Here is a 22,868-nt window from a genome sequence, read left to right as displayed (position 1 = left end):
CCCATCACCAGGCTAACCCATGCCCCTACCCCCCTCCCCTCTAGAATCCTCAGTTTGTTTCTCAGAGTCCATAGTGTCTCATGGTTCATCTCCCCCTCCGATTTCCCACTGAAGACTATAATGGTAGCAATACATTTGCTGGCTCCAGTTTTGTTTGAGATCTCTAGATCTTTCTTGGAATTCTCAATTGCACATACATAGCTATGTACCTGTAAGAAAACAGTCTTCAGGGGACGCCTGGGTGGCTCAGTTGACTAAGCATCTGCCTTTGGCTCAGGTCATGATCCCAAGGTCCTTGGATCGAGCCCCATGTCAAGCTCTCTGCTCAGTGGGGAGCCTGCTTCTCCCTCTGCCTGCTGCCCCCCCACTTGTGCTCTCTCTCTCTTTGACAAATAATAAATAAAATCTTAAATTTTTTTTTTTTAAGAGCCTTCAAAAGTAAATCAAAGTATGGATCTTTGAGCTCTGCATAGACACCAGGAGCAAAGCTCACCCTCCTGAGCTGAAAAAATTTATGGACAAAAAATTGTCATTGAGATTAAATGGTGGCAGACATGTCCAGGGAATATTGTGGGGGTTCAATCCCTTTATAAATCTTGTGATAGATTAATGTGTGGAGATGACAACTCATGGGAAACAAGAATATTGGAATGGTGGTAATACAAGGAAATGATATCATCGTATTAGAAGCCTTGGAATAAGTATAAACAAGGGGTGTGTTCACTGGAAGAAATCAACTGCTGCCGCATGTCCCCTCTCCGTAACATCTGTTTTACCACAAAATAAAAATCGGGTCATGTGCATTTTTATATTGAACTTTTTCGTTAAATCAACTTTTGTAATAATAAAAGTGAATCGAATGTTCTTGAAGTAGAGTAGTGATGGTTGGTAGTGAATATACTAAAAATCACTGAATTGTATACTTGAAAAGGGTGAATGTGAATTATATCTCAGTTTTTTTAAAAAGCAAATCAATGTAGGGGCGCCTGTGTGGCTCAGTCATTAAGCGTCTGCCTTCAGCTCAGGTCATGGTCCCAGGGTCCTGGGATCGAGCCCTGCATCGGGCTCCTTGCTCCGCGGGAAGCCTGCTTCTCCCTCTTCCACTCCCCCTGCTTGTGTTCCCTCTCTCGCTATGTCTCTCTCTGTCAAATAAATAAATAAAATCTTTAAAAAAAAAAAAGGCAAATCAATGTAAAAGCCTGTGTTCTGAGGCTACCACAAGCCACTGATATTTCTTAGTTATTTGTTTTAGATGCAGTTGGCAAAGAGATCCACATTTTATACTCCCTGGACAAATCCAACTTCTCTGAAGGTAAGGGGAAGTGATGGTGAAGATAACTAAATACATTTTAATTTTCTGTGGATTACTCTGTGCATCACATATTTAAACAAATTACTGGTCTGAACCATAGCAATTATTATGGACAGTCTGTATGGAAAAAGTATGGGTTTATTAATTGGCCCTGCCATTTTCTCCCTCATGGCCTTGAATGTGTCCCTTAGCTTCACAAGGATTCAGTTTTTCACCTGTGAAAATGGGGATGATGACAATGTATATGTCATAGGTTTTTAGGGGAGAAGAATTGTATAAAGAAGTCTCTTCCTTAAAGGAAACAAACCTGAGAACTAGGAAGTTTACTATTCAAGAGCAATCTCCAGGTGGGGAGAGGGGTCTCTTCAGACAACCACAAAGGCCTTAACCCTCTGACCTTTGTTAGCTTAGACTAAAGACACCATCAAGGCAGCCTGAAACATTTAAACAAGACTTTACTGACTGTCATGTCTTAGGGAGATACACAGAAAAATTACATAAAGGGAAATGCTCCATGAATCTGTACAAGATGCACCTTCTCCTTGGGAACCACAGATGTACTTCACTTGGCATACAGGGAAATGATTCCACCCAGATAACCTCCCTCCTTATTCCTGGCCTCATGCCCTTTGCCCAGGAGTACATCCCTGCCTCTCCCAAAATCCAGTTAGAGAGGGAAGGACGGCAGCAAACCTTATCTTTTAAGTCAAGGTGGGTTGACAGGAGTGCGTGTTTAAAGATTTTATTTTTGGGCGTCTGGGTGGCTCAGTTGGTTAAGCGACTGCCTTCAGCTCAGGTCATGATCCTGGAGTCCCGGGATCGAGTCCCACATCGGGCTTCCTGCTCGGCAGGGAGTCTGCTTCTCCCTCTGACCCTCTTCCCTCTCGTGCTTTCTATCTCTCATTCTCTCTCTCTGAAATAAATAAATAAAATCTTTAAAAAAAAAATAAATAAAAAAATAAAGATTTTATTTTTTAGTAATCTCTGCACCCAACATGCAGCTTGAACTTAAAACCCTGAGATTCAAGAGTCACATATGCACCAACTGAGCCAGCCAGGCACCCCTCCGCATTGTCCTTTTTTTGTCTCATTCAGTCTCCCATTGGAAAAAATCATTGTCAGAATTTTGAAGCCACTGCCTTGATCCCTTCTGAAAATTATCAACAAATTGATTTTCCTAAGACTCACTTGTGTTTTTAACAACGGAGCCACCCAGGCACCCCTTTTATTTTTTTAAGACTCACTTGTGTTTTTTTTTTAATTTTTTTATTGTTATGTTAATCACCATATATTACATCATTAGTTTTTGATGCAGTGTTCCATGATTCATTGTTTGTTCATAACACCCAGTGCTCCATGCAGAACGTGCCCTCCTCAATACCCATCACCAGGCTAAGGGACTCACTTGTGTTTTTAAAATTAATATATATTGGGGCGCATGGGTCGCTCCATCGGTTGGGCCACCGACTCAGGATTTCAGCTTAGGTCATGATCTCATGGGTCATGGGATTGGGCTCTGCTCTCAGTGGGGAGTCTGCCTGAGATTCTCTCCCTCTGCTGCTCTCCTCGCTTATACTCTGTGCACGTTCTCTCAAATAAATAAATCTTTAAAAAATGAAAATTAAAAAATAAAAGTAGTACAAGTGTGTCATCTTATAAGTCTAATCATGCTACATGGTTTATAATAAAAAACTGCAGTTACCTGTCTCTCCCCTGAATTCTGACTCCTGCTTCCCAGAGGCACCTACCCACTTTCAGCTATCTTCTGTTCTTGTAACCTCCTCATTTTCCGCTAACATGCATTTACTAATATCACCTACCTCAGTCTTTTTTTTTCTGTGAAAGTGCATCTTACAGGTACATGTATTCATGCCACAAAGGAAACGACACTTCTACAAGGCTACAGGGATGCTCCATGTTCCCATCCAACAGAGCTTGCTGAAATTTACAGCCAGACTGACATTCCATCTGATGTGTACTCCAAATAAAGCTGGTTAAAGATGACCATATGCGGGTGCAGGACTTGAAGCTTTCAAAGCTTTACCTTTTTTTTTTTTAATATTTTATTTATTTATTTGACAGAGAGAGACACGGCAAGAGAGGGAACACAAGCCGGGGCAGTGGGAGAGGGAGAAGCAGGCCTCCCACAGAGCAAGGACCCAATGCGGGCTCGAGGCGGGGCTCGATGCAGGGCTCGATCCCAGGACCCTGGGATCATGACCTGAGCTGAAGGCAGACGCTTAACGACTGAGCCACCCAGGCGCCCCAAAGCTTTACCTTTTTTATCAGCACTCCTGATTTTATAAACCGTGAAGCCCATCAACCCCATTCCTACCCAAATCTCCTGCTAAACTTGGGTATAGTGGGGCTTCATGGGGATCCAAACATTTTTAATAAGGCTTTGAAGCATCTCAGGTGCAGCACCACCAGCTAAGGCTGCCCCAACTCGCACAGCCAATGACTCCGAAAGGTCCAAGCCTACTTCAATCTTGTTGTTCCTTTTTTCAAATTGAGTTGGAAGGATGGAATAAATTATATATTCTGTAGCTGAAATCTCAAATCCATCTATGATGCTTCCCAGAGCCCTCAGTGATTACCACTATAGACTATGTACTTAAAATCCTGCCCTGTATTATTTATTTCAAGTAGGCAAAAGCTTTCTTTTCTTAAAATTCTAGACTCTCAATTAATGGCCACTTTATGGCTGCTTTCATTAAACTCTTCTCTTCATGTGCACTTTATTTTTTTAAGTTTATTTCTTGCAGTAATCTCTATACCCAATGTGGGACTCAAACTTATGACCCCAAGATCAAGAGTCACATGCTTTTCCAACGGAGCCAGTCAGTCACCCCTATATGAACTTTAACAACCAGTAGTACTTGCTCATGCTTAGAACTTGGGAAAGAGGTTTGGTGAGGGTATCCATCAATTATGCTGACCTTTGAGGAAGAATAACATTTCCAAAATAGAAGAACTGCTCCCAGTAATAGGACATCCCTTTCTTGTTCAAATCTGTATCCCTGCTTTAGAATCTATTTGAATCGGCATCCACTTCTGCAAACAATATTTTGAATCAGATCATCATTCTGAAAGGCAACCCCAAAAAACCATTAGCACTTCCAGTAAGGAGTGGTCCATCGGGTGGATGGGAAAGAGAGCAGAAGGGAGATCTTTCTTTATAAACATAAATAACAACAATAAAATAGCTTTTATTTATTAAATCGACACTATATATATTATCTCATGTGATTCTCACAACAACCAAATAAGGTAAAAGTATTGTGGTTTTTTTTAAGACTTTTTAAATTTATTTATTTGTCAGAGAGAGGGAGAGAGAGAGAGAGAGAGAGAGAGGGCACAAGCAGGAGGAGCAGAGGGAAAGGGAGAAACAGACTCCCTGCTGAGCAAGAAGCCTGATGTGGGGATTGATCCCAGGACCCTGGGATCATGACCCAAGCCGAAGGCAGATGCTTAACCAACTGAGCCACCCAGGTGCCCCTAAAGGTATTGTTTTTTAACCCCCACTTTACAACTGATGAAACCAGAGGCTAAGAATGACTTGGCGTAAACAGCATGGGAGGCCCTGGCAGAGCTGGGCTTTATACCTAGGGAGTCTGACTCCAGAGACTGCATTTGGGCACTGCACTGTACTTAACATGAACCACGTTTATACTCTAGAAATCTTATTAATAGGCTAAAATAGGGCAGACTGTCACAAAGTAAAACCTATCTCCCAGTGAAAGCTGAGTTGCAACGTATACATGTGGCCAAAAATAAGCCACAAAAGCAAAGCTCCAGTAAGCTGATTTAATAGATTTAGTTGGGGCACCGGGGTGGTTCAGTCGTTACGTGCCTGCTTTTGGCTCAGGTCATGGTCCCAGGGTCCTGGGATTGAGCCCCACGTCAGCCTCCCTGCTCAGCAGGAAGCCTGCTTCTCCCTCCCCCACTCCCCCTGCTTGTGTTCCCTCTCTCGCTGTCTCTTTCTGTCAAATAAATAAAATTTTTAGAAAAAAATAGTTTTAGTAATAGCGCACCTTAAATTTTATCAAGTAACCTGCATTTTATACTGTAGCTTGCTTACAAGATAACCATGAATTATGAAGTATACTTGAGACCCATGAAGGATATAACATTCTACAATGGTTATAAATAACATGGTAGTCAAAATAAGCATTAAATCTGTCATCAAAGCTTATGACTTTCATATTTGGCAGAGACTTTTGTACATTTTATTCCAGCTCCTTCTTTTCACAAGAGGCCAAAGACATAAGTGACTTGCCCAGCCAAGGTGCCCTGGCTAATGAGTAGCAGGGCTGTTCTCAGAGCTCAAGTCTCCTGGCTCCTGGCCCAGGGCTCTTTCCCTGTCGCGTCCATGACTACCCAGAAAGTGTGCTTCCTTGGAGAGTATGATAGGCTTTCTAGATGGGCCTCACAGATGTCTGGGTAGCTGGTTTTGGTGAAAATGACCTCTCTTGTTAAGGTTTCAGTAGGGGAAAGACACCCTGGTTGAGAGATCCTCCCCACTGCAACGTTCAGGACGGAAAAAGGACTTGAGTGCCCACCTCTGATGCCGACCCATTTCTTCTTGCTATCCTGGGTTCTGACTCCACAGCTACTGTCTGAAACATTGAGAATTTAGAAGAGTTTTGGTATGGAGGCAGCAGGTGGGGGGTGGAATTTGGATGAGCCGTTCTTCAAACTGCCCAAAGAAATTTCAATGGAGGCATGCTTTTGATATTGGTAAATCTCTCTGCAGAAGGTACAGATACACAGGACATGATCTCTGCTGTTAAGGAGTTTGAAATGGGGGACGCCTGGGTGGCTCAGTCGGTTACGAGTCTGCCTTCAGCTCGATCATGATTCCAGGGTTCTGGAATGGAGTCCTGTGTCCTCCTTGCTCAGCGGGGAGCCTGCTTCTCCCTCAGCCTGCCACTCTCCCTGCTTGTACCCTCTCTCTCTCCTGAGCTCTCTCTCTGGCAAATGAATAAATAAAATCTTAAAAAAAAAAAAGGAGCTTGAAATGTGATGACAGAGACAAAGCTCAAACAGCTTAGTTGACTTGTATGGTGTAGACCCCTTAAGAGCATGGCTTTGGCCTAGAGCAAACATAAGAAGGATGATACAGCAGATGGTCTACACAGGAACGTTTTTCTTTTTCTTTTTCTTTTTAAAGATTTTATTTTTAAGTAATCTCTGCCCCCAACGTGGGGCTCAAACTTAACAACCCCAAGATCAAGAGCCGCATGCACTTCCAACTGAGCGAGCCAGGCACCCCAGGAATGCTTTTCTTTCTTTCTTTCCTTTTTTTATTTTTTTAAAGATTTTATTTATTTATTTGAGAGAGAGAATGGTAGAGAGAGAGAACATGAGAGGGAAGAAGGTCAGAGGGAGAAGCAGACTCCCTGCTGAGCAGGGAGCCCGATGCGGGACTCGATCCGGGACTCCAGGATCATGACCTGAGCCGAAGACAGTCACTTAACCAACTGAGCCACCCAGGCGCCCTCTTTCTTTCCTTTTTTTAAAAATAATTAATTAATTAATTAATTTGAGAGAGAGAGAGAGAAAGAGCAGGGGGAGGGTTAGAGGGAGAGAATCTCCAGCAGACTCCCGGGGGAGCCTGACTTGGAGCTCGATCTCACGACCCTGATATCAGGACTTGAACCGAAATCAATAGTTGGACGCTTAACTGACTGAGCCACCCAGGCACTCCCCCAGGAGCTTTTAGAATTTAATTTAAAAGCATTTAGGATGCTTTTCTAAACCCCTGGGTCACTAATATGGCTAGCCCATTTTCTATGCTTACTTTGTTACCTCCTCCAACTTGTACCTACTTCATCAGCTCTCCATCTTCCTTATTGGACACATGGGCTTCAGCTACTTTCTTCACCATGAAGTGTCATCTTTACTGACTGACAGTTGGCTAGCAAAATTCCTCCCATGGTTTGGTCAGTGGCTCTATTCTTCTTTGGCATAATGCCCTTCCTACCTTCCCTATTCTCAAAATGATAGCAGCAACTACCACATAGAAGAAGTGGCAGATAATGTCCGGTGAGGGTTCGGATCAGGCGTTCAAAGTCCTGACTCATCTATCTACAGCCTGTCTTTCCAGCCCTTTTCTCTCACTCTCCATTTCCCTAACATATCAGTCATAGAAGTTAAACTTTTACTGTTTCCTCTTTTTCCAGCTTCCTTGCCCTTCTAGGCAGGACTGGTCACTTGCTCGTTTAACTTCCCACAACAACCCAACACTTCCTAATGTACAGTATTTATTTTTTTAAAGATTTTATTTATTTATTTGACAGAGAAAGACACAGCGATAGAGGGAACAGAAGCAGGGGGAGTGGGGGAGCGAGAAACAGACTCCCCCACTGAGCAGGGAGCCCGATGCAGGGCTCAATCCCAGGACCCTGGGATCATGACCTGAGCCGAAGGCAGACACTTAAGACTGGGCCACCCAGGCACCCCCTAATGTACAGTATTTAAAGAACCTATCTGCCCAGATGGCTTCATAGTGATCTACCAAATATTTAAAGGAGAATTGATACTAATCCTTCACTAACTCTTCCAAAAAGAAGAGGAAGGAACACTTTCCCAATCATTCTATGAGGCCAGTATCACCTCAGTACCAAAACCAGACAAAGACATCACAAGAAAACTACAGACCAATATCCCTGATGAATATAGAAAATAAAACAAATTGGGGTACCTGGGTGACTCAGTCGGTAGTACTCCTCAAATTGATTTATGGATTCAATCCCTATCAGAGTTCCAGTGGCCTCTTTTTGCAGAAAATAACAGGCTGATTCTACAATTCACCTGGAAGGCCAAGGAACCCATAATAGTTAAAACAATCTTGAAGAAGAAGAAAATAGTTTGAATACTCTCACTTCCTGATTTCAGAACCTACTACGAAGCTATAGTAATCAAGACAATGTGGTACTAGTATGTGGATAGACATATAGATTAATAGAATCAAGAATTTTAAAAAGTCATTAATGGGGCACTTCGGTGGCTCGGTCAGTTGGGTGTCTGCCTTCAGCTCAGGTCGTGATCCCAGGGTCCTGGGATCGAGCCCTGCATCAGGCTCCCTACTCCGCAGGAAGCCTGCTTCTCCTTCTCCCTCTCCCCCTGCTTGTGTTCCCTCTCTCGCTGTGTCTCTCTGTCAAATAAATAATAAAATCTTAAAAATAAATAAATAAAATTATGCATTTATATGTATTTCTCCTACTAGAATTAGTAGAATTAGACTATGAACTTTCTTCATCTTTACATATTGTAGGTACTTGGTGAACACAATAAATACCTGTTGATCCAATGATTCATTCCTTGACATCTTTGAAAGAAGTTAAAGACCTTGACAGGCAGTTGGAAAGAAAGATTATTGGTGGCTGAGCGGAGGCATGGACAAGTTAAAGCACTGGGTTTGAGCAACCTGCAATCCCCATCTGGCTAGGAGACAGAGAAGAGAAAGCAGTCCAGAGATGGGAGGTAAGGGTGGTACTCCCTACTAAATGTGTGCCATTTTTAATTGTCATTAAATATTTTGGTTAATTGATGGTGTTTTGCTAACTGAAAGTATTATTGGACAAAATGCTGATTCAACCTCTCTCCCTTAGGCCTTTTCTTTTTCCTTCCTTTCCTTTCTTTTTTCTTTCTTTTTGGTCTACTATTTTTAATAACAAGTTTTCTAGAAACAAGTTAAATATTTAAAACCAAAGGCCAGTTCTTAGGTCTCATTTAGTTGTTCCCTATGTCTTTTTCTACCCCAGTAGTTTACTCGAAATCTACAAGGGAGGGTGCTCCAATTGGAACAAAACAGAGTGGGCAAACATTTCCATCTTTGGCTGCTACAACCAGCTCTGCCCATTCTGGAAATCCTGCTTTGAAAGCACAAGGTGATCATCATGTTTCATTCACACAGCTACTCCGCTCTACTCTCACACAGTTCTAAAGCCAAAAACCTACTGTTCACACCTATCTGCCCAACTTCCTTCCTTTCCTTCCTTCCTTCTTTCATTCCTTCATTCAGCAAATATTAATCAAGCACTTACTTTTTGCCAGGTATGGATATAGGAACAAATAAGTAAACTATGCTTTTAAGATATGTCATAGCATCCAATGTTGGGTTGAAGCATTTCTATTGGACTATTAGTAACAACTTTTTAGAAAGCTTAAAAACCAGGTTTTAGTGAATGTGAGAATACTATAATACTATCTTGCATTTGAATAGAACTATACGGTATTCAAAGATTTCTCGTGCAATATTCCATTTGATACCCAAATCTATTAAAAAGAAAAAAGGGTAGGGCAAATATTATCTTCATTTTGAGGATGAGATAAATGAGATTTGGGTAGGTTAGACGATTCCTTCAAGTTCACACAGCTAGTAAGCAGCAAAATTGGCTTAGGAACTCAACTCTTCCTTCCGATTGGTTGTTTTTCTATTACCCGTTACTGAGACAGGAAGGTCTGACTTCTTAGGAGGTGGCTCTCTCACTCTGTGTGTAAAGAAGACAGCAGAGAACTGTTCTGTTTGCACTTTTAAGATTTTTTTTTAAAGCTTATTCATTTAACTAATCTCTACACCCAATGTGGGGCTTTAGCTCATGACCCCAAGATCAAGAACTGCATGCTATTCCGACTGAGCCTTCCAGGCACCCCTCTTTTTAAATTTTTAATAAACTATCACTGTGCTTATTGTCAATTTTATAAACAGGCAGCCATCAAGAAGCAGATGTACACATTGTGAAAATATGTTTCTGTAAGACTTGTAAGTGCATAATTAATGAGAACAGAAATCAAATCCTTGCTAAGTGTAGAGTTCCTGACCCAAAGTTCTCTCTTGAAGATCTTTCTATTTACCTCAACTGTTAGCCTCTTTGGGAATAATTTCCAAAGTCAATTCAACAAATGTTATGGGGGTGACAAAGTGCCTGGTGCACTGAGAATTTAATCAGGAATGAGGCCCCACCCCAGCTTTCAGAGCCCCTTGTCTCTGTTAGGGAAACAAATAATTAGAACACAATGTAAATACATGCCATAATGGGCAAATGCTATAATGATATGGAAGTTTTCTTAAGAAACAAAGTTAGGAAACAATTACTTCTACTTAAAAATAATTCTACATTGAGGGCGCCTGGGTGGCTCAGTCGTTAAGTGTCTGCCTTCCGCTCAGGTAATGATCCCAGGGCCCTGGGATCAAGCCCCACATCGGGCTCCCTGCTCGGCGGGAAGCCTGCTTCTCCCTCTCCCACTCCCCCTGCTTGTGTTCCTGCTCTCGCTGTGTCTCTCTGTCAAATAAATAAATAAAATCTTTTAAAAAATTAAAATAAAATAAAAGTAATTCTACATTGAAATCTTAAATCTTTCTGACAACCTCCAAGCTTTCCAGCTCTCTTAATGACAATAATATTTTTATTGACTAGCTATTATGTAGTGAACACTGTGCTGCTTTATAGGTAGTATATCTCATTTAATCCTCACAAGAACCGTGTGATTATTTTTCATTTTACACATGGGAAATCTAAAATTCAGAGAGGTAAAGTGACTTGTTCCAGGTCCCACAGCTGGTAAGTGGATAGAGCCAGTTTGGGCTCCCAAGTGCATCCTCTTAATCAAGACCCTATAGAGTCTCTTTTCCTCCAAAAGCGACTGTTCTTTGATCTTACTGAGATCTCAAAAGCCTTGGTTTCCTTTTTCTCCTCATCTCCTGGCTATCACTTTTCCTTTCTTTACCCCCTATCCTCCAACCATGCCAAACCACTTATAGGAACCCAACTGGTATGTCATATGGCACTTCTTTTCCTTTGTACACATTGTTCCCACCGCCTGGCTGAGCTAAGTCACAGAGCCAACAAACCCATTTTGAAATATGACAGAGTGAAAGATGAAGAGGAACCATAACAGTAAAGTATATTTGAAAAGTTAATACATCACTCCCATAATATCAAAAGAATTAAGGAAATTATAAAACTAGAGAATTCGTGGTAGACTTTATACATGAGAAGATCTTACTGGTAGAATTTGGGGAACACACTCTGTTCAAATGTAGTTGTAAGATTCACTTAATTTGATCCTGTATTATAGGACAAAGATACACATAGTTAATACCTCAAGATATTATTTCTGTATATGGCATTCGTTGACAGTGACAAAAACAAAATTTTAAATACAATCTTAATGTAATATTTTAAAATAAGTACATGAACATATGTGTGTATATATATGTACCACACATATACTCTTTTATTTTATTTTTTTTAAAGATTTTATTTATTTATTTGACAGAGAGAGACACAGCGAGAGAGGGAACACAAGCAGGGGGAGTGGGAGGGGGAGAAGCTGGCTTCCCGCTGAGCAGGGAGCCCGATGTAGGGCTCGATCCCAGGACCCTGGGATCATGACCTGAGCTGAAAGCAGACGCTTAACGACTGAGCCACCCAGGCGCCCCACATATACCCTTTTAACCTTTTTTTTTTTTTAAAGATTTTGTTTATTTGTCAGAGAGAGAGTGAAAGCACAAGCAGGGGGAGCGGCAGGCAGAGGGAGAAGCAGGCTTCCCGCCGAGCAAGGAGCCCGATGCCGGACTCGATCCCAGGACCCTGAGATCATGACCTGAGCCAAAGGCAGATGCTTAACCAACTGAACCACCCAAGCATCCCATACTTTTTTTTTTTTAAGTAATCTCTACCCCTAAAATGGGGCTCAAACTCATGAACTCATGACCAAGAGATCAAGAGTCACATACTCTACTAACTGAGCCAGTCAGGCATCCCACACATACTCTTAAATAAAACCTAAATCATAAAGCAAATCCAGGGATGCCTGGGTGGCTCAGTCAGTTAAGCCTCCAACTCTTGATTTTAGCTCAGGTCATGGTCTCAGGGTCCTGAGATGGAGCCCTGTGTGGAGTCCCCGCTGAGCATGGAGCCTGTTTGGGATTCTCTCTCTCCCTCTTCCCCTGCCCCTCCATCCCCACCCCACTTGTGTATGCTCTCTCTCTTTCTCTCTCTCTAAAAAATATATATATAATAAATAATATAAATAGGGCGCCTGGGTGGCTCAGTTGGTTAAGCGACTGCCTTCGGCTCAGGTCATGATCCTGGAGTCCCGGGATCGAGTCCCACATTGGGCTCCCTGCTCGGCAGGGAGTCTGCTTCTCCCTCTGACCCTACCCCCTCTTGGGCTCTCTCTCTCTCTCTCACTCTCTCTCTCAAATAAATAAATAAAATCTTTAAAATAAATAAATAAATAAATAAATAAATAATATAAATAAAGCAAATCCATGGGGTTCCTGGATGGCTCAATCGGTTAAGCATCTGACTTTGGCTCAAGTCATGATCTCAGGGTCCTGCAATTGAGCCCTGTGTTGGGCTTCCCACTCAGCAGGGAGTCTGCTTGACCTTCTCCCTCTTCCTCTACCCCTCCCCCTGCTCATACTTTCTCTATCAAATAAATAAATACAATCTTTTAAAATTTCTTTAAAAAATAAAGCAAATCCAGCTCACAATATCATGTTTTCTTTTTAAAAAATTTTTTTTTTATTGGGCGCCTGGGTGGCTCAGTCGTTAAGCGTCTGCCTTCAGCTCAGGTCATGATCCCAGGGTCCTGGGATCGAGTCCCACATCGGGCTCCCTGCTCAGCAGGAGACCTGCTTCTCTCTCTCCCACTCCCCCTGCTTGTGTTCCTGCTCTCGCTGTGTCTCTCTCTGTCAAATAAATAAATAAAATCTTTAAATAAAAAAAAATTTATTTTATTTAGGGAAAGAGAGCCCATGTGTGTGTGAATGGTGTGGGGTAGGGGTAGAGGGAGAGGGAGAGGGAGAATCTTAAGCAGGCTCGACAGGGCTCAGTTTCATAACCCTGAGATCATGACCTGAGCAGAAATCAAAAGTTGGAGGCTTAACCAACTGAGCCACCCAGGCACCCCATCATCAGTTTTCTAAACAACAAAAATTAAAATACACATATCAGATGCTCTTAAGTCAGTATTTAGAGGAAAACCTCTTTGCTCTTAAATGCTTATAGTAGTAAAAAATTTTTTTAAGAAAGAGGCATGATAAATTAAGTCCCTGTCTAAGGATTATGAAAAGAAACAAAGTATTTCTTTTACAGCCTAGTTCTGTCATTTTTTAAAAAGATTTTATTTCTTTATTTGAGAGAGATAATGAGACAGAGAGAGAGCACAAGAGGGGGGAGGGTCAGAGGGAGAAGCAGACCCCCTGCTAAGCAGGGAGCCCGATGTGGGACTCGATCCCGGGACTCCAGGATCATGACCTGAGCCGAAGGCAGTCACCCAACCAACTGAGCCATCCAGGCACCCTAGTTCTGTCATTCTTAATATTTTGCCATATTTATATAAAATTAGAGATTTGAAAAATCAGTTCTGTTAGTTTTTAAGTTAGTTTTTAAAGAACTATATTGGTTTTCTTATCAATTCTATTTTTGTCTTTATTTTAAAGATTTTATTTTTAAGTAATCTCTGCACCCAAGGTGGGGCTTGAACTCACAACTCTGAAATCAAGAGTTACATGCCCCAGCAACTGAGCCAGCCAGGTGCCCCTTGTCTTTATTTTATAACTGATGACATATCAGAGTGCCTGGGTGGCTCGGTTGGTTAAGCATCTGACTCTTGGTTTCAGCTCGGGTCATGATTTCCTGGCTATTAGATCAAGCCCCACATCGGGCTCTGTGCTCAGCCAGGAGTCTGCTTCAGATTCCCTCTCCCTCACCCTACTCATTCTCTAAATAAAAATAAAATTAAATAAATAAATAAATAAATAAATAAAATCTATAACTGATGACAAATCAACAGTTTGCCTTGGGAAATAATTGAGAAGCCACTAGCTTGGTTAATGAAAGAAATATTCAAATTAACAGAATCATGGACAGAAGAAAGATAACATAATTTGAACATGCTTTTTAATGACAGGAATATTATATTAAGCCATGAGCTTATAAAATGTGCTAAAGAAGTAGAAGAGAAGACCTGCTTATGATAGTGTAAGGATACCAAACTCAAGGTAGCCAAAGAGACAAACCATGAAGATATATACAGCAGAGAAAGAAATAGGTACTTAACAAATGATTAATAGAACAACAACAAAGAAAGTGACCATTTCATGGGGCGCCTGGGTGGCTCAGTCGTTAAGCGTCTGCCTTTGGCTCAGGTCATGATCCTGGGGTCCTGGGATCGAGCCCTGCGTCGGGCTCCCTGCTCAGCGGAAAGCTGGCTTCTCCCTCTCCCACTCCCCCTGCTTGTGTTCCCTCTCTCGCTGTGTCTCTCTCTGTCAAATAAATAAATAAAATCTTAAAAAAAAAAAGAAAGTGACCATTTCATGCACTATTGCTGGGAGTGTAAAGCAGTAGATTTATTTTCTGGAGTGCCATTTAGAAATATCAAGGGTTTTTTGTGGCTACCATTTGACCCAGCATTGTACTTTAGATATTTTTACTAAAGAGGTGTTTATTTTTTAAATTACTTATTTATTTTAGAGAGAGAGAGAAAGAGCTCATGAATGGAGGAAGGGGCAGAGGGAGAGGGAGAGAGAATCTTAAGCCGACTCCCTGCTGAGCATGGAGCCCAATGCAGGGCTTGATCTCACAACCTTGAGATCATGACCTGAGCCCGATGCTTAACCAACTTAGGCATCCAGGTGCCCCTAAAGAAATGTTTAAATATGAATGTTCCAAAGTGAGAGATTGTTCACCAGAGATTATTTTTATTTTTTATCTTTTTAAATATTTTGTTTTTAAAAATCTCTCTACACCCAACATGGGGCTTGAACTCACAACTCCAAGATCAAGATTCACATGCTCCATAGACTGAGCCAGCCAGGTACCCCTCACCACAAAATATATTTTTTTAAGATTTGATTTATTCATTCTTTATGGAGAGAGAGAGAGAGTGCATGTGGTGGGGGGTTGGGCAGAGGGAGGGAGAATTTCAAGCAGACTCCCTGCTCAGTGCAGAGCCTGACACAAGGTTCCATCCCACGAGCCAGAGACCACGACCCCAGCCAAAACCAAGAGTCGATCGCTCAACTGCCTGAGCCACGCAGGTGCCCCTCACCACAGAATATTTTTAAGAATAAAAATTTAGAAACTATCTAAATTTGATGTGGCATAGAAACAGTATAATTTTCTATGTATGACATAAATGTTGGCCAAAATCTATTGATAAAAGAAAAATGCAGCTTATGGAACGTATGTATGTGTAATCCAATTTAAAAAGGAAAAAAAAAGGCTGGGGAGATGTATATGAAACTTTAACAGTATTTCTCTCTAGTAGATAAAGTAAGAATGAAATCTTCCCTTTTACTTAAAACATTTCTAATTGACTTTTTTTTACAGTGACTAAAATTGGTAAAATCAATGGAGATATTTCTGTTTGGGGAAAAGTGGTCACTTGAAATATTCTTAGAAGACTTTTTCAAACTTTAAAAACTGTACAATCCCCATATTACATTACATTACTCTCTTTTTCATAAAAAAAAGATAGGGATATGTTTTATAATTTTGCTTATTTTATGAGATTAATGTGTTTATTTTTTCTGGTTATATTGAGGTATGACCAATAAATAAAAACTATATATATTTAAGGTATATAATGTGATGTTTTGATATGCATATACATTGTGAAATGATACCACAATCAAGTCAATAACCGAACCTCACATGGTTACCATTGTGTGTGTATGTGTGTAGTGAAAACACTTGAGATCTACTCTTAGTAAATTTCAAGTATATAGTATATTATTATTACTACACTCACCATGCTATAAATTGTTCATCTTATAACTGAAAGTCTGTACCCTTTGGTCAGTATGAGGCTTATGTGATTTTAATTCTAAAAGCTTGAGAAGAGTGAGCAGAAAGAAAAAATTTACAGGTTAATCCTGTTTCTGAATGTGGGTGTAACCCAATTCGGCTACACAGACATAACCAAGCCCTCCCCAACCTGGCTCAGCAGGTTTGTACCGCAGGCATCACAAAAGGCAAAGGGCCACTGCACTTACGAAGTAGAAGTAAATCAGATCATTCTCTCAGTGAGCTCTAAGAAGGCAGGTAACAGTATTCACCATTTGAAAACTTAAGCATGATGTGGTTATTTTTTTAACATAAAATGTACATATGTATATAAAACGTGGCAAAACATTAAGATATGACAAAGGTGGGTGGAGAATGTACTAACATTCATTACATCATTACACTTCTCAGCATGCTTGAGTGATTTCAAGATACAAAAGATTAGATGACTAAAATTTATATATATATGTATATATATATACATATATATATTTAATTTTATTTTCAAAACTTCCCTCTCATTAAGGAAACCTTTTCTTGGGCCCTCCTCAAGGTGAAGCCTTGGCTTTTTCCTGCTCTTCTAAGCCACTACCTCAAAAAAAATAGTATCTTTCTCCTCCTTTCCCACTCCCTATTTCAACCTAGCAATCATCTTGTAGCTTTAGGTACCCACACGTTGCTGAAACTTACCCTGGCAAAGGTCACCAGTGAGAAGTTGTTCAATTCCAGGGCCACTGTTTTGTCCCTCCCTACATGGTCTCTCACACGTGCATCACTGCGTTCTGCTTGATTTCTCAGAAAACAGCAGATCCTGATTTTACTCCTGGCTCTCTGACCAGGCCATCGCGATGGCCTGTGTGGATTTCTTCTCCTCTGAACACCACCTCCCTCCACTGCCACGGCTCTAGCTATAGTCTGTTTGTTTGTTTTAAAGATTTTATTTATTTATTTGTCAATGAGAGAGAGAACCAGCACAAGCAAGGGGAGCGGCAGGCAGAGGGAGAAGCGGGCTCCCTGTGGCACTCAATCCCAGGACCCTGGGATCATGACCTTAGCCGAAGGCAGACGCTTAACCGACTGAGCCACCCAGGCATCCCTGTAGTCTATTTGTGGATGGCTGCCAAGTCTCTGGTCTTCCATGCAGAGCTCTCCTCGCAATATTCTGTAGTTCAGGGGCACCTGGGTGGCTCAATCATTAAGTGTCTGCCTTCGGCTCAGGTCGTGATCCCAGGGTCCTGGGATCGAGCCCCGCATCGGGCTCCCTGCTTGGCGGGAAGCCAGCTTCTCCCTCTCCCACTCCCCCTGCATGTGTTCCCTCTCTCGCTGTGTCTCTCTCTCTGTCAGATAAATAAATAAAATCTTAAAAAAAAAAATTCTGTAGTTCAGAGGCTGGGCTTCAGTCCTAACTCTACCACCTACCTTAGACCATTTATTTAATCTATTAATTCTTTTTTTTAAAGATTTTTATTTATTTATTTGAGAGAGAGAGAATGAGAGAGAGAGAGCACGAGAGGGAAGAGGGTCAGAGGGAGAAGCAGACTCCCTGCTGAGCGGGGAGCCCGACGCGGGACTCGATCCGGGGACTCCAGGATCATGACCTGAGCCGAAGGCAGTCGCTTTAACCGACTGAGCCACCCAGGTGCCCCTTAATCTATTAATTCTTTGTCTCAACTGAAAACAAGAGCACCTCTCCAAAAGAGTCGAGAAATAAGGTTTGTAAAGCACTTCACACGGTATCTAGCATATTTGGTCAATATGTGTTAGCTACTCGGCATCTCCATTCAGCTATTCCAAATACATGAACAAAAATTCCATATGTTCCAAACTAAACTGATTATTTTCTCTACCTACAAAGCCACTCATCTTTCTAAACTCCCTGCTGAGCCCCGCTAGTTAGAATCCTGCGCCATGCCAGACTTTTCTCCTTCCTGTCACCCCTCTCATTCAATGTATCACAAGGCCCTGCGGATTCTTGTTCCTCAAAATCTCCTCTCCTCCCCTCCTCTTTATCTCTGCTTCCTCTTGCCTGGTTCAGGCCCACTGGGTGCTCATCTCAACCACTCCAGGTGCCTCTGGGCTGACCTCAGGGGCTCCAGGATTGCCCTCTTAAATCCCTCTGCCACTCCCTTCCAGTGACCTCGGTAAAACACCACTCTGGGCCAGCTTGTCTCTAAATCCCACAGTGCTTCTGAATTAACAAGGAAACTGAGCAAAGCGAAGGCCCTACCCCGGTGGTAGAGTCTGAAGACTTCTTGCTCAGCTCTCGTCCTCCACAATGAAAGGCACTTTTATTAGTTCTAGGTAGTTGCATCTAATAGTAATTCATTTCTTTCTGATTAACTTCATACTCCCTATCAATCTCTTTTAAATTGCAGACATTCCAGGAAGGGATAATAAAAGCAAACCCACAATGCCTGTTGTGCAGAGTTAGAGAAACCATTGTGTAGGACTCCCTGAACGGGGCCACTGAAGAAAAGCTCTGCCGAGGGCAGGAGTTTTTGTCTAGCAGTGTGTGAAGAATTTGTAAGAACCTTGTATTTCCTGATTGGACTCCCTGCTCCATACATATTGTGTCTTAGGTGGCCCTTCTGCCATGTACTAGAATAGCTCCCAGTTGCCCGCTCAATGCCACCTACCAGATCCTAGGCACTTGAATCACATCTCCCAACAGCTATGACCAACACATTTATCAGGTGATGAAACCCAAGCTTGGAACCCTGTTCTGCTCTTAGAAGCAAATGACTTGTGAGTCACTTAAGACCTACTGTGATTTCTGGGTGTGGGATTTTAAAACAAGTAGTCTTTCACCTTTCAACCCCCTCCTCCCTTCTAGGCTAGTGGTTCTCAAAGTGTGGCCCCCAGTTCAGTAGCATCACCATTACTTTTAGAACTTGTTAGAAAAGCAAATTCTCAGACTGTACCTTTGGCATGGCTGGAAGATAGAGAAGGAAGGAAGGATGATGGCTGAGAGACTGGGAGAAAAAAGAAGCTAACGCCTGGAGATCTCTGTAAGATCAAAGAACAGTTGCTTTAGGAGAAAAAGAGACTCTGGAGGGTCTTGATTAACAGAATGCACTTGGGGGGCGCCTGGGTGGCTCAGTCGGTTAAGCGGCTGCCTTCGGCTCAGGTCATGATCCCAGGGTTTTGGGATCGAGCCCCACATCTGGCTCCCTGCTCAGCAGAGAGCCTGCTTCTCCCTCTCCCTCTGCCTGCCACTCTGCCTACTTGTGCTCTCTATCTGTCAAATAAATAAATAAAAATCTTAAAAAAAAAAAAAAAAAAAGAATGCACTTGGGAGCCCAAACTGGCTCTGTCCACTTAGCAGCTGTGGGACTTGGAATAAGTCACTTAACCTCTGATCCTCAGACTCTTCATCTGTAAAATGAAAAATAATCATAGGGTTGTTGTGGGGATGCCATAAGACACACTACCCATAAAGCAGTTCATATTAATGTCCAGGATATGGTAGGTATTCAATAAAAATGTCATTTTCATTAAGGCCGCTGGAAAGTTTGAAGGTTGTCTGAAAGATTTAAGATTTCAATGGGGATGGGGCCCAGGAAACTGTGTTGTAACACACCCTCCAGGTGATTCTGAGGCATGTGCTAAAGTCTTGCAAACCACATTAGGATCACCTAGAGAGTTTGTAAACTCGCATGGCCAGACTGCACCTCACACCTATTAAACCAGAATCTCTGGGGTGGAGCCAGCCCAGGGCTCAGTGTTTTTAGAGCTCCCCAGGTGGTTCCAATGTGCAACCAAGCTGGAGAGCCACGCTTAGGCTCACACTAATATAATTTAATAGCTATCATTTATGAAGCATCTATAATGTGCCAAGCATTGCGCTTCTCATTTATTTACATTTACATATAATCCTCACAACTCTAGAACGTTAGTATTATTACTCCCGCTTTAAAGAAATGAATATTGAGCTTGGTGAAGTTTTCATCTTGCCCACAGGCACCAAGTCAGTGGAGTCAGGATTCACATCCAGGGTTTTCTGACTCAAAACCCCGGCCAGAGCTCCCTGCCCCCAGCCTGATAACATAGCATTCTTGTTAGCATATGGGCAAGCATGGCTGGTGACAAGGGGAGATTAGAGACTTCCGAATAGGTAGTAGCTCAGTTGAACCTCAGCCCAATGTCCAGCTCCTGGCTCGGCAGGGAGCCTGCTTCTCCCTCTCCCTCTGCCTGCCACTCCCCCTGCTCATGCTCTCTCTCTCTCTATCTCTGTGCCTCAAATGAATAAATAAAATCTTTAAAAAAAAAAAAAAAGAAGAAGCATTCAACAGTCCTGGGCGTTTAGGTTTAGGACTCAGACAAACCCAGCTTTCATGCTGCCTCTGCCCAAGGTCCCACGTTGTGACTGAACCTCCCTGAGTGTGTTTCCTCAGGTATAAAATGGAGATATTAATACTTTGTCCAATTGTGGTGAAGATTAAACGAGGTAGCACCCATGAAAGTGCCTGGCACATACTAAGAGCACAATAAATGTATATCCTGGTGTTACCATGGGAATCAGCCTTGGGAACAGCAGTTTCTCTTTCTTCGATATTTTCCACTGCTTGATTCTATTTACATTTTCTATTCTTCCCTCTGTCCCTAATGAGAGCCAATTCTTTCTTCTCCTTGCCACTGTTTGAATCACCCTCCCCAAACCTTTGCCCAGACAGATGCATGAAACAAATCACCTCCCTTTCTCATTTGACAGTCATCCAGCTCATGTCAGATCCCTCCTCTTCTCCTGATTAACCACCCCCTCTCTGTGGTCCAATGCTTACGCGCCTTGCCGGCTGCTAAGGCTAAGTGTAATTACAGTGTCGGCCTGCACAGCGTTGGGGTTGATGGCACATGGTTGGATCACGACTTCCTGGCCCATAGGCATTCCCAGCCTCTGGGAAGGGCTTCAAATGAAAAAGCCTCACTCTCCACCTAGATTCCCAGTCTTTTTTCAGCGTTCCACCACACCTGGCCAGGAAGGCTTGTTTCTCTAAACTCAGACAAAACGTTGAGGGATTTAGAGAGGGAATTCTGAGTCGGTCCCTTTTGTTTTGCAGCTGAGGAGACAAAGTGCTGTAGGTCACGTGGTAAGTCAGTGGTGGAGCCCAGACTGTAACTTGGGTTTTCTTACCCCCAACAAAACACTCCTGCACTGGGAAGCCATTTCATGGTGGAGACTCCTGTGGACTAGAGTTAAATTCATGTGACCTTAGAGCAAGACGTGTACTAAGTGTCAGGGTCTTTCTTGACATTTTTTTGGTTAATATTTTAAAATTGTGTATTGGGGCACCTGGGTGGCTCAGTTGATTAAGCCTCTGACTCTTGATTTCGGCTCAGGTCCTGATCTCAGGGTCATGAGATCAGGCCCCACATCAGGCTCCGCACTCATCGGGGAGTCTGCTTGAAGATTCTCTCTCTCCCTCTGCCCTTCCCCCTGCTTGTGAGCATACACTCTCTCTCTAAAATAAATAAATAGGGGTGCCCGGGTGGCTCAGTCGTTAAGCGTCTACCTCTGGCTCAGGTCATGATCCCAGAGTCCTGGGATCGAGCCCCGCATCGGGCTCCCTGCTCTGTGGGAAGCCTGCTTCTCCCTTTCCCACTCTCCCTGCTTGTGTTCTTTCTCTCTGTCAAATAAATAAAATCTTAAAAAATGAATAAATAAATCTTAAAAAAAATAAAGCTATTAAAATGTGGTCATAGAAAAATATAGCAAAAAAGAAGAAAAAGAAAGAATCAAGGAAAAGAGACAAAAGACAGCAGGGGTGGCAGTAGGATAGAGAGAAACAGCTAAAATTAAGTGACAGGAAGAGAACAGGAGAAAGAAAGGGTAAATAAAATCTGAGGCTTGGAATGGGTAGACATCAGAGGTCCACTCTCAGCTTCTGGTTCTGTTGCACATGTAATCACGGAGAGAACATCACCATCCCCACCATCAACCCCAACTGCCCCACCCCACGATCTAAGGCTCTGTCACCAGTCCCTCCTTTTTCTACTTTTAACGTTGTCCTCCATCAGCAGCTGAGCCCAAAAAGTCAGGGAAAACTCAAGAGTGTGTGCACTGGAATAGCTGGCTCAGATAGATTAAAACATTGCAGTGCTTGGTATAGAATTTAGGTTGCCCTGGTTCTTGATGTAGGAAACCCTCTGGGAGTTTAATCATTCTGGGGAAATGATTTCCTTGCCTGATTTAATAATCAGGGTCAAAATTGGATATACCCCCATCTCCAACTCACTCACTCAGAGAGTATTGAATCAAACTGGGGAATTCCAAAAACAAGGTCGTCTGTCATTCCATTATGCTTTGGGGAGGTAAATAATGCACAGGCAAAAAACCGAGACACACCCTGACTCATTCACGTTTTTAAATGGAAGTTTTTACTGAGATAATTATAGATTCATATGCAGTTGTAAGAAATTAAACAGAGAGATCCTGTCTACCCTTTACCTAGTTTCTCCCAGTGGTAACATTTTGCAAAACTATAGTAAAATATCATAACCAAGATGTTGACAGTGATGGAGTCCATTTATTTAGATTTCTCCCATTTTACTTGTACTCATTTGTGTATTTAGGTCTATGCACTTCTTTCACACGTGAAGTTTCCCATATCCACCACCACAGTGTAGATATTGAACAATATTGTCACCAGAAAGATCCCTTGTGTTGCTTTATTATAACCACACCCACCCTACCTCCTTCCACCATACCTAACCCCTGGCAATGACTATTGTGTTTCTAAAACTTGGTCATT

General features: G+C 42.3%; 1 pseudogene; it reads right to left on the bottom strand.

The window, feature by feature from the left end:
• Nucleotides 1–3,306: 3,306 nt before the first annotated feature.
• Nucleotides 3,307–3,722, bottom strand: LOC112822969 (ATP synthase F(0) complex subunit j, mitochondrial pseudogene; annotated as a pseudogene).
• Between the last annotated feature and the right edge of the window lie 19,146 nt (nt 3,723–22,868).

Source organism: Callorhinus ursinus, unplaced genomic scaffold, assembly GCF_003265705.2.
Source record: "Callorhinus ursinus isolate GAN/ISIS: 27379988/994484 unplaced genomic scaffold, GSC_fseal_2.0 scaffold5, whole genome shotgun sequence".
NCBI classification, from domain to species: domain Eukaryota; kingdom Metazoa; phylum Chordata; class Mammalia; order Carnivora; family Otariidae; genus Callorhinus; species Callorhinus ursinus.
This window is presented reverse-complemented; position numbering and strand designations above follow the sequence as displayed.